We start from the raw sequence: 14,180 nt of genomic DNA on the forward strand, positions 1-14,180 counted from the left end.
CACTTTTTCTTTGGTCATTTTAGCCTTTTTGGCCAGGGTGAAGGGAGTATCTGCCATTAAACAAGAAGACAGCCGCATGTAACTACGACGGTGTTTGCTAGTTTACCTTACATGCATTAATTTAATAACGTGGTTAGCCTACTCAACGTAAATTACACATGAACAACATTAAGCTACTCACGCAGAGAAGAACGGCTGCTGCTGCCATCATCATCATCCGTCATCATTTCTGCTACACTGGCAGGGCTAGGGGCCAGGACTCTCCTCTTTGGGTTTTTGGGGGATGTTGCTAACTCCGGGTCCGATAACAGGAAAACCACCCGCAGTAGATGTGCTCGGTGTGAGGTCTCGCAGCAAGCTATCAAATACGGCGCACTTCTCTGCTTTTAAAAAAGCGCTATATGCCACCATGTGTTTCATCAGATTCGAGGTGTTACCTCCTTTGCACAGTATCACAGTATCAGCTTAAAGCACTTGTTGCAGGCTGCTGAGTTTGCATCTTTTGCTGTGAAGTACAGCCAGACTTTGACCGCTTCGCTTTGGGCATTTTTAATCTGTACCTCTGCTCTAAAAGAACGTACGTACCTGGGCCCGCCTACTACGCTCGCAAAGGTAAAATGATTGGCTAGAATCCAAAGTGTATGACATCTCAGGAAAAAAAAGCACCGAAATGTGCGCTGCTTTTCGGTCTGGTTACTACCGTTTATGTCAGAACCGATACCGGTACCCATCTCTACTTATCACCAAAAAGCCTTAGACTGAAAGAGTTCTGCTGTGATCTAGAAATTTATGATGCCTGGAGAGTAGCTCACCCAACCGATAGGGATTTCACTGTTTTGTTTTTTTTTGCCCTCATCAGAGTTTCTCAAGAATAGATTTGCTACTGTCATCCAGGACGGTGCTGGATAGGATGGAAGAGTGCTCAATAAGTACTTGTCCATTATCCGATCATTCATTAGTAAGTATAACTATTCACCCAAATTATTTTGACCCTTATCTTATTCATGCTAATGGAGGAAGAATCCATACTTAATGAGCAGTGTTGGTCAAGTTACTTGAAAAAGGTAATCAGTAACTAATTATTGATTACTTCCCCCGAAAAGTAATCCCGTTACTTTACTGATTACTTATTTTCAAAAGTAATTAATTACTTAGTTACTTAGTTACTATTTAAAAACACGATTTACAACCTGCATAGGTGATAAATCAAAAGATCTTTCAGCCCAATTCTACTTTTTTTGCATAATGCATCATACAAAATGTAATCAAATGGAAAAAAATTATATGCAACATTCTCTGACTGGAAGAAATTTGTTTCACATTTAAACCTATTTTCTGCACATTCCAGCACATAAAATAAAATAGATTTTTGTGTTTACACTCACTCTTTCAAATAGATGCAAGTAAAACACAGCAGAAAATAAATAAAATCAAAGACTAGCAGTCCTGTTGCTCTATTTTCACCTGTATAGCAGGAGTGGGGCAGGTGGAGGTTTGCCCTGGTACAGATGTCCCGCAGCGGTCAGTTGAAGAATCCGCGAGTTTCTCTGTGAATTTCCTATTACGTGGTAGCGCACTCGGTGCTTGCTTGGAAGTTTGGGGGGGGTTTTCGCTGTAAAAAGAAGTTTTCTTCCCACGCAGTGAAGAGCGGACACTAATGTTTTTGTCACTTTTTATGGAATCAAACTCAAAGTAAGGTCAGTACTTCCACATGTTAAACGCTGCACGGTCATACTCTCTCCCGCACTCGATATATCGAGTGTGATTTCTCTAAATCAGAAACCCATCTAAACAGTGGAATGTTTTTATGGCCACTAACAAAACAGAAGATATTAGCCCATCGTTACTGTGGGAAACTGTCAAAGCCTATCTTAGGGGTAGTATTATTTCATATATCACAGCGCAGAAAAAGACATCAATGAAAGTACAACTCGATTTAGAGAACACAATACAAAAACTGGAAGTACAGTTTAAAATCACTAGGTCCAAAACTATATTGAAGGACTTAGAAGCAGCCCGCTCAGCTTTAAACCAATTACTGACTAAAAAAGCAGAGTCAGCATTTTTCCTTTGCTAAGCATAGGCTATATGAATCTGGGAACAAACCTGACCTCTTGATGAGTTTATCCAACCTCTTCCTCTTAGCGGCCGATAAACTGCTGCTCCAACATACAACACTGTAAAAAATGACAGATGCCACCACAGAGTCATAGAAGGTCTTTAAAAGCACTCCCTGTACTCCAAATGACCTCAGCCGCCTCAGCAGGTAGAGTCTGCTCTGACCCTTCCTGTAAAGGGCGTCAGTGTTGTGGCTCCAGTCCAGTTTATTATTCAGTTTATACCATCACTGTTTGATAGAAAACAGGTTAAGCATTAAAAAAAGAACAGATATCAAACAAATTATGAAGCAGTTCTATATGAACTTGTCAGAGTGTAGTAACACAGAACGGAAGATGGGGGAATTTTTATATAAGATTTCAGAGGGAAATTTCAGAGGGAAATTTGAAATATCCCAATGACAGAAGAGGAAGTTTGAATTGTTATCAATCTTCTTAAAGCAGTGGTGCCCAACCTTTTTTGCGCTACGGACCATTTTAAAAAAACTGAAAACCATAAATTTCACACCCGAGCCTCAACTCTCGTGGCCTGGTACCAAACTGCTGGGGACCGCTGTCTTAAAGGAGGAAAAGCATTAGGACCCAACGGTTCTGACTTTTTTTTTTTTTTTAAATAAGTCACCTTCTTACCGGACCATTGACCGATATGTTTTTAGATTCTTTCAAAAATTGATATCTTCCCCCCAACACTTAGACAGGTTAATATTTTGTTAATTTTAAAGAAAAATAAATCACCAGATAGATGTAGATCTTACAGGCCGATCAGCCTCATCAATGTCGATTCTAAATTACTTTTTAAGCTATTAACGATGAGACTGGAGGGCACTCTCCCATTGCTTATAGACCCTGATCAAACAGACTTTATCCAAAATCGTTTCTCATTTACAAATATTTGACGATTATTAAATATTATACAATATTCAAATCAGAGAAATTCTAAAGTTTACATTATATATTTAGATGCAGAAAAGGTATTTGACAGAATAGAGTGGACATACTTATTTAAGAAGATTTGGCTTAGGAGAGGATTTTATTGCATGGATTAAAACTATCTACAAACTTCCAGAAGCCTGTGTTATAACAAATGATGTACAATCATCAGCTTTCCCACTGCAAAGAGGTACAAGGCAAGGCTGTCCTTTCCTCCCTCTCCTTCTCTGCATTAGCACTTGAACTTCTACCTGAGGCCATTTGACAGCACCTGGATTTGCATGGTATAACAGTGGGTGGAACAAATCATAAAATAGCATTGTATGCTGATAATATTTTGTTGTTTTTATCAAAACCAGAACTATCAACCCATATGGAAAAGATATATATAAATCTTATAAAGTTTGTATCTGTCTTGTGTGAAACTTGTATGAAAAGCATATAAGAGTGAAAACAGATATAAGATCCCTTGAAAAATTATATAATGAAACTTGTATGTTTTGGATACTTACTAAAACAATGTATGAAAGTAATGAGAAAGTGGCCACTTTCATGAGTAAATCATGTAAGCCTTATATGATTTACTCATGAAAGTGGCCACTTTCATGAGTAATCACATATAAGTTTTTACTATTTCTTTTCCATATGGGAATGTCAGCCATTGTGTCTATTATATGTGAGTTTTGCTCATTCTCTGGTTACAGAATTAATTTTGGGAAATCACCCACATAGCCGACAGGTCTGGCCCGGATCTGGTGTCTAGCCAGCACTGCTGGCTAACTTCTGGCATGATAAGGTGTATGTCATCCAGATATGGGCCAGGCCTGGCATAGATGCCACTGTCTATGTGCCATATCTGGCGCAATTGTGGTTTGGGTTATGTGGCCTAGGGTCATAGAAAACAGGTATGGCCCAGATCTGGCATCAAGCTAGCACTTCTGACTGATTGGTGTCATGGCAGTGTGTATGTCAACAAGGTGTGGGCCAGATCTGGCAATGATGGCACCATTTATGTTCCTATTTTCCTATTTTAGTTAGAAGACCCAAATGCCATGTTGCAATATTATACTGCTGTGGTAGCCAACGTTTCAAATGCTGGTTTGACAGGTTTGTGAGTGTACACTTTATCCAAATCCTAGTCACCTACTTATGTTGATCACTGGGTGGCTGTAGCTCAGGAGATAGAGCAGGTCACATACTGATCGGAAGGCTAGTGGTTTGATTCCCGGTTCCTCCAGTCTGTAAGAGTGTAAATGTGTATGAATGTAGTTAGGAAGCACTTAGTTTAGACAAAGTGTGTGATTGGGTGAATGTGGCATGTTGTGTAGAGCACTTTGAGTAATCCGGGAGAGTAGAAAAGCGCTATATAAGAATCATTCAAATCACTGTCTGAACAGAGTTTTGTCATGTTACTTTTGCACTATTATGTTCCAGCACATGTTGTTATTACATGGCTTGATTAAGGTACACATTAGGCTGACATCTGGGGCCAGAGCTGAAACTGTTCTGGGCCAGCAGTGTGTCTGCAACTGGCCTTGTGCTGGTCCATGTGTGGGCGAACCAGATTTGGGCCACCAAAGGGCTGTCATTCTTTGCGGTATAAGGGCCATGTGTAAGCACACTGTGTGGGCCAGATCTGGGCCATACCAAGTTTGCAATGTGGGCAGAGGTTTTGCCGCTGGGTGACCAGGTTAACTATGGAAACTGAACATTTCCCCAAAAATTTTCAAAAGATTTGGATAGATGGCAAAAATTTCCACTTTCTGTTTTGGGGCATGTGAGCCTAATTAAAATGAATATTCTCCCTCATTTACAATATCCCCTACAAATGCTACCTCTATGCCTTTCACCTAAACAAAGGCTTTTGTAACTGAACAGATACAGATGTACTTGCCATACCATATATCAGAGAGAGAAGATACAATCTTTCTTATGACCTTAGGACGTGTGTGAGGTATGCCAGAACACTCAGGAAAATAATAATAATAATAATTGATTGCATTTATATAGCGCTTTCCGAGACCCTCAAAGCACTGTACAATTTCACTATTCATTCACTCTCACATTCACACACTGGTGGAGGCAAGCTACAGCCACAGCTGCCCTGGGGCAGACTGACAGAACTGAGGCTGCCATATTGCGCCATCGGCCCCTCTGGCCAACACCAGTAGTCAGTAGGTGAAGTGTCTTGCCCAAGGACACAACGACCGAGACTGTCCAAGCTGGGGCTCGAACCGGCAACCTTCCGGCAAACAGTAGCATTTCAACAGCTCTTACATGCACCATCACGAATGTCACAAGAATGCATTGGAAAACTCTTCTGCTTCAGCACAGGGTTTTAAATTACAGTTTAACTCTTTCTCATGACCCCAACCATTACCCCATCTCCAGAGATGCTTGGTCAAAGATGAAACAAAGTTGTACATGAAGCCATTGTTTGCTTGTTTTTTTTTCTGTTATTCTTTTTAAACTAATTTTCAATCTGGAGTTGGTCAATATTTTCACTGAAAACTTATTAACTGATGGTGCAGTTGCTCATTCCTCAACATAGAATTGGCAGAGAATACAAAGGCAGTGATGACCAGAGCACAAAGCATAGCGGTATCACTGTTTTCACCCTGAACTGTCTTGATATGATGACAAGAAACTCTGCACAAAGAGACACACAGCCAGAGGTGGAGGAGCGAGGACACTGGGGAAATAAATTGGAATTTCTCCTTGCTGTGGCGGGAAATGTCGTTGGCCTGGGGAACGTGTGGAGGTTTCCGTACCTCTGTTACAAAAATGGAGGGGGTAAGCGTTCCTAACACTTATGTTTAATTCATTTAATATATTTATTTTACATTCACTAGCCATGAGATGTGTTAATGCTTGTGTATTTCATCCACATTAAAGTGCTACGCAATAATACACTGCCAGGTGAAAAGAAAAAACATTTCATAAGCTTTCCACTTAACACTTATTAAAGTCAAACCCTTTCAAACACACTAAATCTGAGATGGTGAGGATTCAAAGAAGATGACGTTAACAAAACCTGTTGAGTAAAGAAATTTTAGCCGGTACCCACATTTAAAAAAAACCCTGTAAAATCTTTAATATTTTAGGTTAAGATATGACTTCAGACTTGGTGTAGTCATTCTCTTCTCCATCTTCTCCAAACTCTATTATTGCTCAGTTTACAGAGATTTGCTGAGATGTTACCAGAAGTGTGTCTTTCAGTACTCTATAAAATTTTGCTTTATAAGTTAGGTAACTCACATGAAAACTGTAGGTGAAGCCAAGCAGGGTTCTATTTGCATAATTCTGGAGTTTGCAGCACCTATATTACCTCAAATCTGCTAGCATCAAATCTGACGGACTCAAGGTGCTGCAAAAGCTTGTTTGCTTTTACCAGGATCATTTTGATTCAAATGAAGAAAACTACAACTTTGGTTATGTCATTGTTAGTGAACTTCTACAAAAACTATAGATCAGGTCCATGTTTATTGTTTTAGATTGTTGCTGTTAGCCAGAAATTGGGCAGCAGGTATGTTTTTCTGTATAAATTCAGGTGCATTCCTGGTGCCATATCTGATATTTGTAGTAACCTGTGGCATACCTGTACAGGGAGTGCAGAATTATTAGGCAAATGAGTATTTTGTCCACATCATCCTCTTCATGCATGTTGTCTTACTCCAAGCTGTATAGGCTCGAAAGCCTACTACCAATTAAGCATATTAGGTGATGTGCATCTCTGTAATGAGAAGGGGTGTGGTCTAATGACATCAACACCCTATATCAGGTGTGCATAATTATTAGGCAACGTCCTTTCCTTTGGCAAAATGGGTCAAAAGAAGGACTTGACAGGCTCAGAAAAGTCAAAAATAGTGAGATATCTTGCAGAGGGATGCAGCAGTCTCAAAACTGCAAAGCTTCTGAAGCGTGATCATCGAACAATCAAGCATTTCATTCAAAATAGTCAACAGGGTCGCAAGAAGCGTGTGGAAAAACCAAGGCGCAAAATAACTGCCCATGAACTGAGAAAAGTCAAGCGTGCAGCTGCCAAGATGCCACTTGCCACCAGTTTGGCCATATTTCAGAGCTGCAACATCACTGGAGTGCCCAAAAGCACAAGGTGTGCAATACTCAGAGACATGGCCAAGGTAAGAAAGGCTGAAAGACGACCACCACTGAACAAGACACACAAGCTGAAACATCAAGACTGGGCCAAGAAATATCTCAAGACTGGTTTTTCTAAGGTTTTATGGACTGATGAAATGAGAGTGAGTCTTGATGGGCCAGATGGATGGGCCCGTGGCTGGATTGGTAAAGGGCAGAGAGCTCCAGTCCGACTCAGACGCCAGCAAGGTGGAGGTGGAGTACTGGTTTGGGCTGGTATCATCAAAGATGAGCTTGTGGGGCCTTTTCGGGTTGAGGATGGAGTCAAGCTCAACTCCCAGTCCTACTGCCAGTTTCTGGAAGACACCTTCTTCAAGCAGTGGTACAGGAAGAAGTCTGCATCCTTCAAGAAAAACATGATTTTCATGCAGGACAATGCTCCATCACACGCGTCCAAGTACTCCACAGCGTGGCTGGCAAGGAAGGGTATAAAAGAAGAAAAACTAATGACATGGCCACCTTGTTCACCTGATCTGAACCCCATTGAGAACCTGTGGTCCATCATCAAATGTGAGATTTACAAGGAGGGAAAACAGTACACCTCTCTGAACAGTGTCTGGGAGGCTGTGGTTGCTGCTGCACGCAATGTTGATGGTGAACAGATCAAAACACTGACAGAATCCATGGATGGCAGGCTTTTGAGTGTCCTTGCAAAGAAAGGTGGCTATATTGGTCGCTGATTTGTTTTTGTTTTGTTTTTGAATGTCAGAAATGTATATTTGTGAATGTGGAGATGTTATATTGGTGTCACTGGTAAAAATAAATAATTGAAATGGGTATATATCTGTTTTTTGTTAAGTTGCCTAATAATTATGCACAGTAATAGTCACCTGCACACACAGATATCCCCCTAAAATAGCTAAAACTAAAAACAAACTAAAAACTACTTCCAAAAACATTCAGCTTTGATATTAATGAGTTTTTTGGGTTCATTTAGAACATGGTTGTTGTTCAATAATAAAATTATTCCTCAAAAATACAACTTGCCTAATAATTCTGCACTCCCTGTATTCTTGCTGGAAACAACTATAGGGCAGTTCACCCAGCAGGGTGGCATTACATGCTGGAGGAAGCTGTGCCCACTTGCAGAAAGTAAACTGTTCAAGTCTTTATTAGAGCAAGAAAACAAAATGCAGCCCTTTTCTTCAAAGAGCCAATATGAGTCACTGAATTGCACAAGAGCATTAGTTAATTCTAAATCCATTCTGTTATCCCAACAATGAAGTTAACAGTTAATGCCACAACTGAAAAACATATTACTGGTAACATTTTCACAAGTAACCTGATCAAGGTTCATGTCACAGTTGCAGCACTCCTAGCCAAGTGGAGGGTTTATTGTTAGCTGCAACTTTAAATATAAAGGTGTCATATATAGATAAGACATGTTTGGAGGCGTGGTCCCACTCCTGAAATTCACATAATTTACCTTCAATTAGTACCAAGGCTTTTAACCCAGTGCCAGTTCTTCTGGAGCGAAAACTTGCATTGCTGTGATGCTGTTGGAGGTAATCTTATTAGGTTTAGGATTAGATTCTGCCTGTGATACCTGAGTGCATTTGAGGAAGACAGTAAGCCTCTGCTTCTATTGGGAGAGAGATTAGTCTGTCATCCAAATAAAAGTGTCTCTTGACAAAGTGGTGTGACTCAGGCCCATGTTTTTGCTCACCCTCTTGGGCCACTCTTTGGGATCCATATATAGCGACCCGCACCCCAAAAAAAACAACAACAAAAAAATCCAATGCAGCATGCAGGGGTTTCTCTGGCCAATAAAGCATTGTTCTGGGCCCAAACATAACGCACACAGATCATGCCCGTCCTCTAAGGGTATGGAATGCTACAATCCAAACAATTTTGGGAGGTATGGGTTGCCATACGCCAGACAGAAACCCGTCTAAAATAGGTTAGAGAACTCTCACTCGCTGGCTGACACATCAGACACAGCGAGGTCCAGGGGAGCACAGCTACTCAAGCACGAAAGCTATACCTAACGAGCTTGCTAAGAGAGACAGCAAAGTAAAACAAGAACTAACACAACAAAACACCTAAAGGCTGGAAAATCACCAAGGTGCAGAAGAATTACTAAGAAAGATGAAATTCAAAACCCTAAACCATGCTAAAGAATCAAAACAAAGAATAAGCAAAACCTAACCACGGAGTCAACCGACTACGGACCCTGACAGTCATGGTCTTGGTGCAAGATAAATCTTAAGTAGTTTCTGTGGTCCTCTCTCATCATAAAACCATAGAACATCTGCTGGATTTCCTCTGTCACAGCAATAAGCTCCTTTCTGAACCCGAGTAGTACTCCTAGAAGGGAGTTATTTAAATCAGGGCCTGAGAGCAAGACACTTGCTCCTTGCCATAGTGTTGCTGAGTTAAAGGTGAAACAAAGTTGTACATGAAACCATTGTTTGTTCGTTTTTTATTGTTATTCTTTTGAAATTCAGTTTCCGTCTGGAGTTTGTTAATATTTTCACTGAAAATGTATTAACTGATCAATAAAAGATGTGTTAATGCTTGTATATTTCATGCACATTAAAGTGCTAAGCAATTATACACTGCCACATAAAAGTAAAAATATTTGATGAGCTTTTTACTTAACACTAAGGTCTAACCTTTTCACACAGGATCTGAATTATTAAGATGGTAAGGATTCAAAGAAGATCAAGTTAACAAGATCTGTTACTTGTGCTAAAATCATATATCAGGTCCATGTTTATTGTTCTAGATTGTTGCTGTTACCTAGAAACTGGACAGAAGAAGTGTTTTTTCTGTATTGTGTTATAAATTCAGGTGCATTCCTGGTGCCATATCTGGTATTTGTGGTAACCTGTGGTGTACCCCTGTTCCTGCTGGAGACAACTATAGGGCAGTTCACCCAGGAGGGTGGCATTACATGCTGGAGGAAGTTGTGCCCACTAGCAGAAGGTAAGCTGTTCAGGTCTTTATTATAACAAGTAAACAGCATGTCCTGTCCCCCCCCCCCTTTTGTTTATTTATTTATTTTTTTTTTTACAAATGGCCAGTTTGAGTCACAGAGTTGCACAAGAGCATTAGTTAGTTCTGTCAAGGTGAACCAGCAGACTGAAGAGCAGGAGTCTGAGATATCTGAGTTTATTTACACAAACACCAAGTGATATATAAAATGCGCAGGGAGAAGGGGCTACAGCAGGGGTAGGCAACTCCAGGTCCAGGTATTTCTAACCACTGATATACCACAACTGTGCTTTCAACAGCTACTGAAAGTTAGGGGACCTAGCTTCTGTCGGATATTTATATAGAGATCCTCCAGCTTCAAACTGTATTACCCTTCAAGGACCTGCAGTTCAAAAAAGCACCCCTCCGACTGCCAAACCCATCTGTTCTCTGATTGGATAGTTACATTTGTGATTGACATGACATTAACCAATCAGATGAATGGAAGAAAAATAGGGTCAAAATTCCTACTTGTAACTTGAAACTTGAGTGCAGAGTTTCACACATATTTTTTTGGCTAAGTCCACACACAAATCCTTTTTACACATACAAATCTTTTTTACGCACACACAAATTCTTTTTACACATACAAATCCTGACTTACAAGTACATAACTGATTTACAAGTACAAAATATTTATGACCACAATTTGAGCCCATACGGCTCCTCCTCCCGGCCCCCCAATGGCGAACAGAGAACGGGGGAGTGAAGACTCCATGGCCCTGTCTCAATAACATGCGTACTTGTGCGTACTTGTGTTCTCGTGTACTTGTACTTGCACTGTCACTACCTGATTCGTACCGGAAACCCGATCGGTACTCCGCATGCGCGAAAGGTGTCCACTTCCGGTCGAAGTGTTTTACGATAGTTACGGTCAGAGTATCTGTTAAGATGTTAAGAATAATAAGTATCTCTTAAAATGTTTCCAATAATGAAACATTTCAATATAATGAAGACAAAAACCCAAAATAAAAAGATAGTTACTGATCAGGACTCCCCGATCCTTACTGCGCATGTGCAAAGTTGGACCGTACTAATCGGGTCTACCCGATCTGTACCGCGCATGTGCAGGGGTTTTCTTCTTCGTCTGTTCGTTTAATGGCAGTTTACTCCCCAGTGTACGAGGATACTGCCACCTGCTGACCAAGCGAATTAACCCTATTGTAAACTGAATTAGTGTCATTACAAACGTGTGTTAAATTTGATTTAGTGATAGTCGAGTATGTTTATGCTTGTCTTTGTGGAGAGGATTGATTCGGCTTCTACTCCTGGTTGTGCGTCCTCCTCGTCTTGACAACACACCATAACACAATAAAACATAGACAAGCAACATGGGAGAATATTCCAGTGTGTACAGCATATCTGGGACCGCTGCAATCTTCGATTGCGCCTCCAGCTGATCCGGTGTCCCCATCGGATGGGAGGTAAGCATGGGAGGAGGCGTTGGATTCGGGGGAGGGAGGGTGATAGTGAGGATGTATCAGTATCGGTGTACATATTTCATGTGTGTGCATGTGTGTGTGTGTGTGTGTGTGTGTGTGTGTGTGTGTGTATCCCGTGTTCAGCTGTGAGAAAGTGTCACCATGCCTGGTTAAACGAAGATCAACAGTCTCCAGTGGACCCAGGTGGCCTTGAAGGAGGTACAAAGAGTTCTGACAACAATTATGTTATCATGGGAAGAATTTGTTGTTCCAGTCAGCTTCGACCTTGGCAGGCCTTCAGCTGGCACCAGTGAGATAGCTGCATGAGTGAAGATGGTGAATGTTTGGGTTTAGTGCGAACAACTGCATCCAATTTTTACAGTTGGTCTAATGTCCATCACTGGTCACCAATTCTCTCAATTCCCGTTCTTCTTCTCCCAGATGTTATCCATATTGCGTTCAAAACACAGTCTGAGTACTCAAAGCCCTGCCAATCGTCTATCATGTCGGCCAGCCTTATGGGATTTTGAACAGCTGTAGCCGCTTCTTGTTCTTCTGCGGCCGGCGCAGACCCTCGCGCCGCTCGTCCGCCGCCTCCGGTTGGAGCGGATCCTCTACCGCTCCCGGCAGGAACAGCCCTTTACCCGGCTGCTCCCCCTCCTCCAGCAGGCGCGGACCCCCACGCGGCTCCTCCACCGCTTCCCCACTATCAGGCAACCCTGGCAGGGGTGGCGGCGGCGGTGTCGCCCAGGCCTGGAGCAGCGTCGCAGGTTCCGCCATTCTCTCCAAGTGGCGTTCGATCTCGGCCCTCAGCTTTTCCCACTGCCGGCTCACCTCCACCACCTGCTCCCGCTGTGCGGCCGCCATCTCAGCCCCCATCTGGGCCATATCCTCTCTCCTCCGGCTCGGTTGTAGGCCCTCCTGGGTTTCGGCACCAATGTGGTGAGAATAAGGCACGGCGGGACCACGGAGTATCATTTAGAGCCATCTTTATTCACATCTCACCACAACACAACACAACACCACACACACCTGAGTCCCCGTGTTTTAACTCAGCGGGCGTGATTTGCAGATGCAGATGCGTCCGCCCTCCCTGCACGGCAACGCAGACCACGCCCCACCACAATGTCAATAAAGAATCTTTGTATCATTGGTTAACATGTGCTAAAACCATATATCAGGTCCATGTTTATTGTTTTAGATTTTTGCTGTTACCTAGACACTGGACATCAGGTGTGTTTTTTCTGTATTGTGTTATAAATTCAGGTGCATTTCTGGTGCCATATCTGGTATTTGTGGTATCCTGTGGTGTACCCCTGTTCCTGCTGGAGACAACTATAGGGCAGTTCACCCAGGAGGGTGGCATTACATGCTGGAGGAAGCTGTGCCCACTAGCAGAAGGTAAGCTGTTCAGGGATCGTTAATAACAAGAAAACAACATGCAGCCCTTTTCTAGAAATGACAATGTCACAGACTTGCACACGATCATTAGTTAATTCTAAATCCTTTCTGTAGTTATCCTAACAATGAAGTTAACAGTTGATGCCACAACTGAAAACAAAAACAGGTTACTGATAACATTTTTATGAGTAACCTTATCAAGGTTCAGCCACTGCCTCAGACTTATCTGGTGGAATTCCCTTACCAGCCAAGAGACTTAGGTACGACATGCTCAGAGCACCTTACCCAGGAAGTTCCCTTGAGGCAGTCAAATGCCCGTAAAACCTCCGCTGTCTCTTTTCAGTGTGGAGCAGTAGTGTCTCTGCTCTAAGGCCCACCCGTATGACTGAACTTCTTACCCTACTCCTTACTGTAATTGAGAAACGAGCCACCCACCGGTTCATTTCCACTGCTTCTATTTGTGATCTCCTTCTTTCACTATCCAAAACTCACTTTTGATATTGTATAGGTAAAGTGTCAAAGTCATTAGGAGTTCTGTATAAAAACAAGGATGTAGTAGATTATCATCCCCTACATCTGTTTTACTGTTCACTTACACTTACTTTTTTTAATTGTGATTTATTGTGGGGATCGATTTTTAACACAATAATAAATCCAATAGTTAGCAAAATAAATAACAAAAAAAGAGTAAAACAGGTAATATAATGAAATTTAATGTTATAAAAATGAAAATGTAATAATGTTTAAAGCTAAATCTAAGTTACTTAGCTTCACTTTTATGGTCACAACTCTCTCCCCCAAAACTTGCCAGCACAGCTTCCACATCACTGCAGACACTCTACTGATCTGTATGTGAATCTCCCACTGCTCTCTTCCCTTTATCATAAATAAAACTTTATAATGCCTAAACTCCTCCACTTAGGGCAGCAACTTATCACAGGCGCACAGTGAACACTCCACCCTTTTGCAGCTGAGAACCATCATTTCAGATTTGGTGATGCTGATTCTCATTCCCACCAATTCACATTTGGCTGCAAATCAGCCAAATGCCAGCAGAACCATAATAATTCTCAAAAAAGCATAGAACCTAAGGTCAACAAAGTGAAAGCTTTCCAACACTTGGTTCCACCACAAAATTCTGTCCATGGATATTATGAACAGAATCCATAACAAAAGG

This window comes from Simochromis diagramma, unplaced genomic scaffold (assembly GCF_900408965.1).
Source record: "Simochromis diagramma unplaced genomic scaffold, fSimDia1.1 OVJJ01000344.1, whole genome shotgun sequence".
Taxonomy (NCBI): domain Eukaryota; kingdom Metazoa; phylum Chordata; class Actinopteri; order Cichliformes; family Cichlidae; genus Simochromis; species Simochromis diagramma.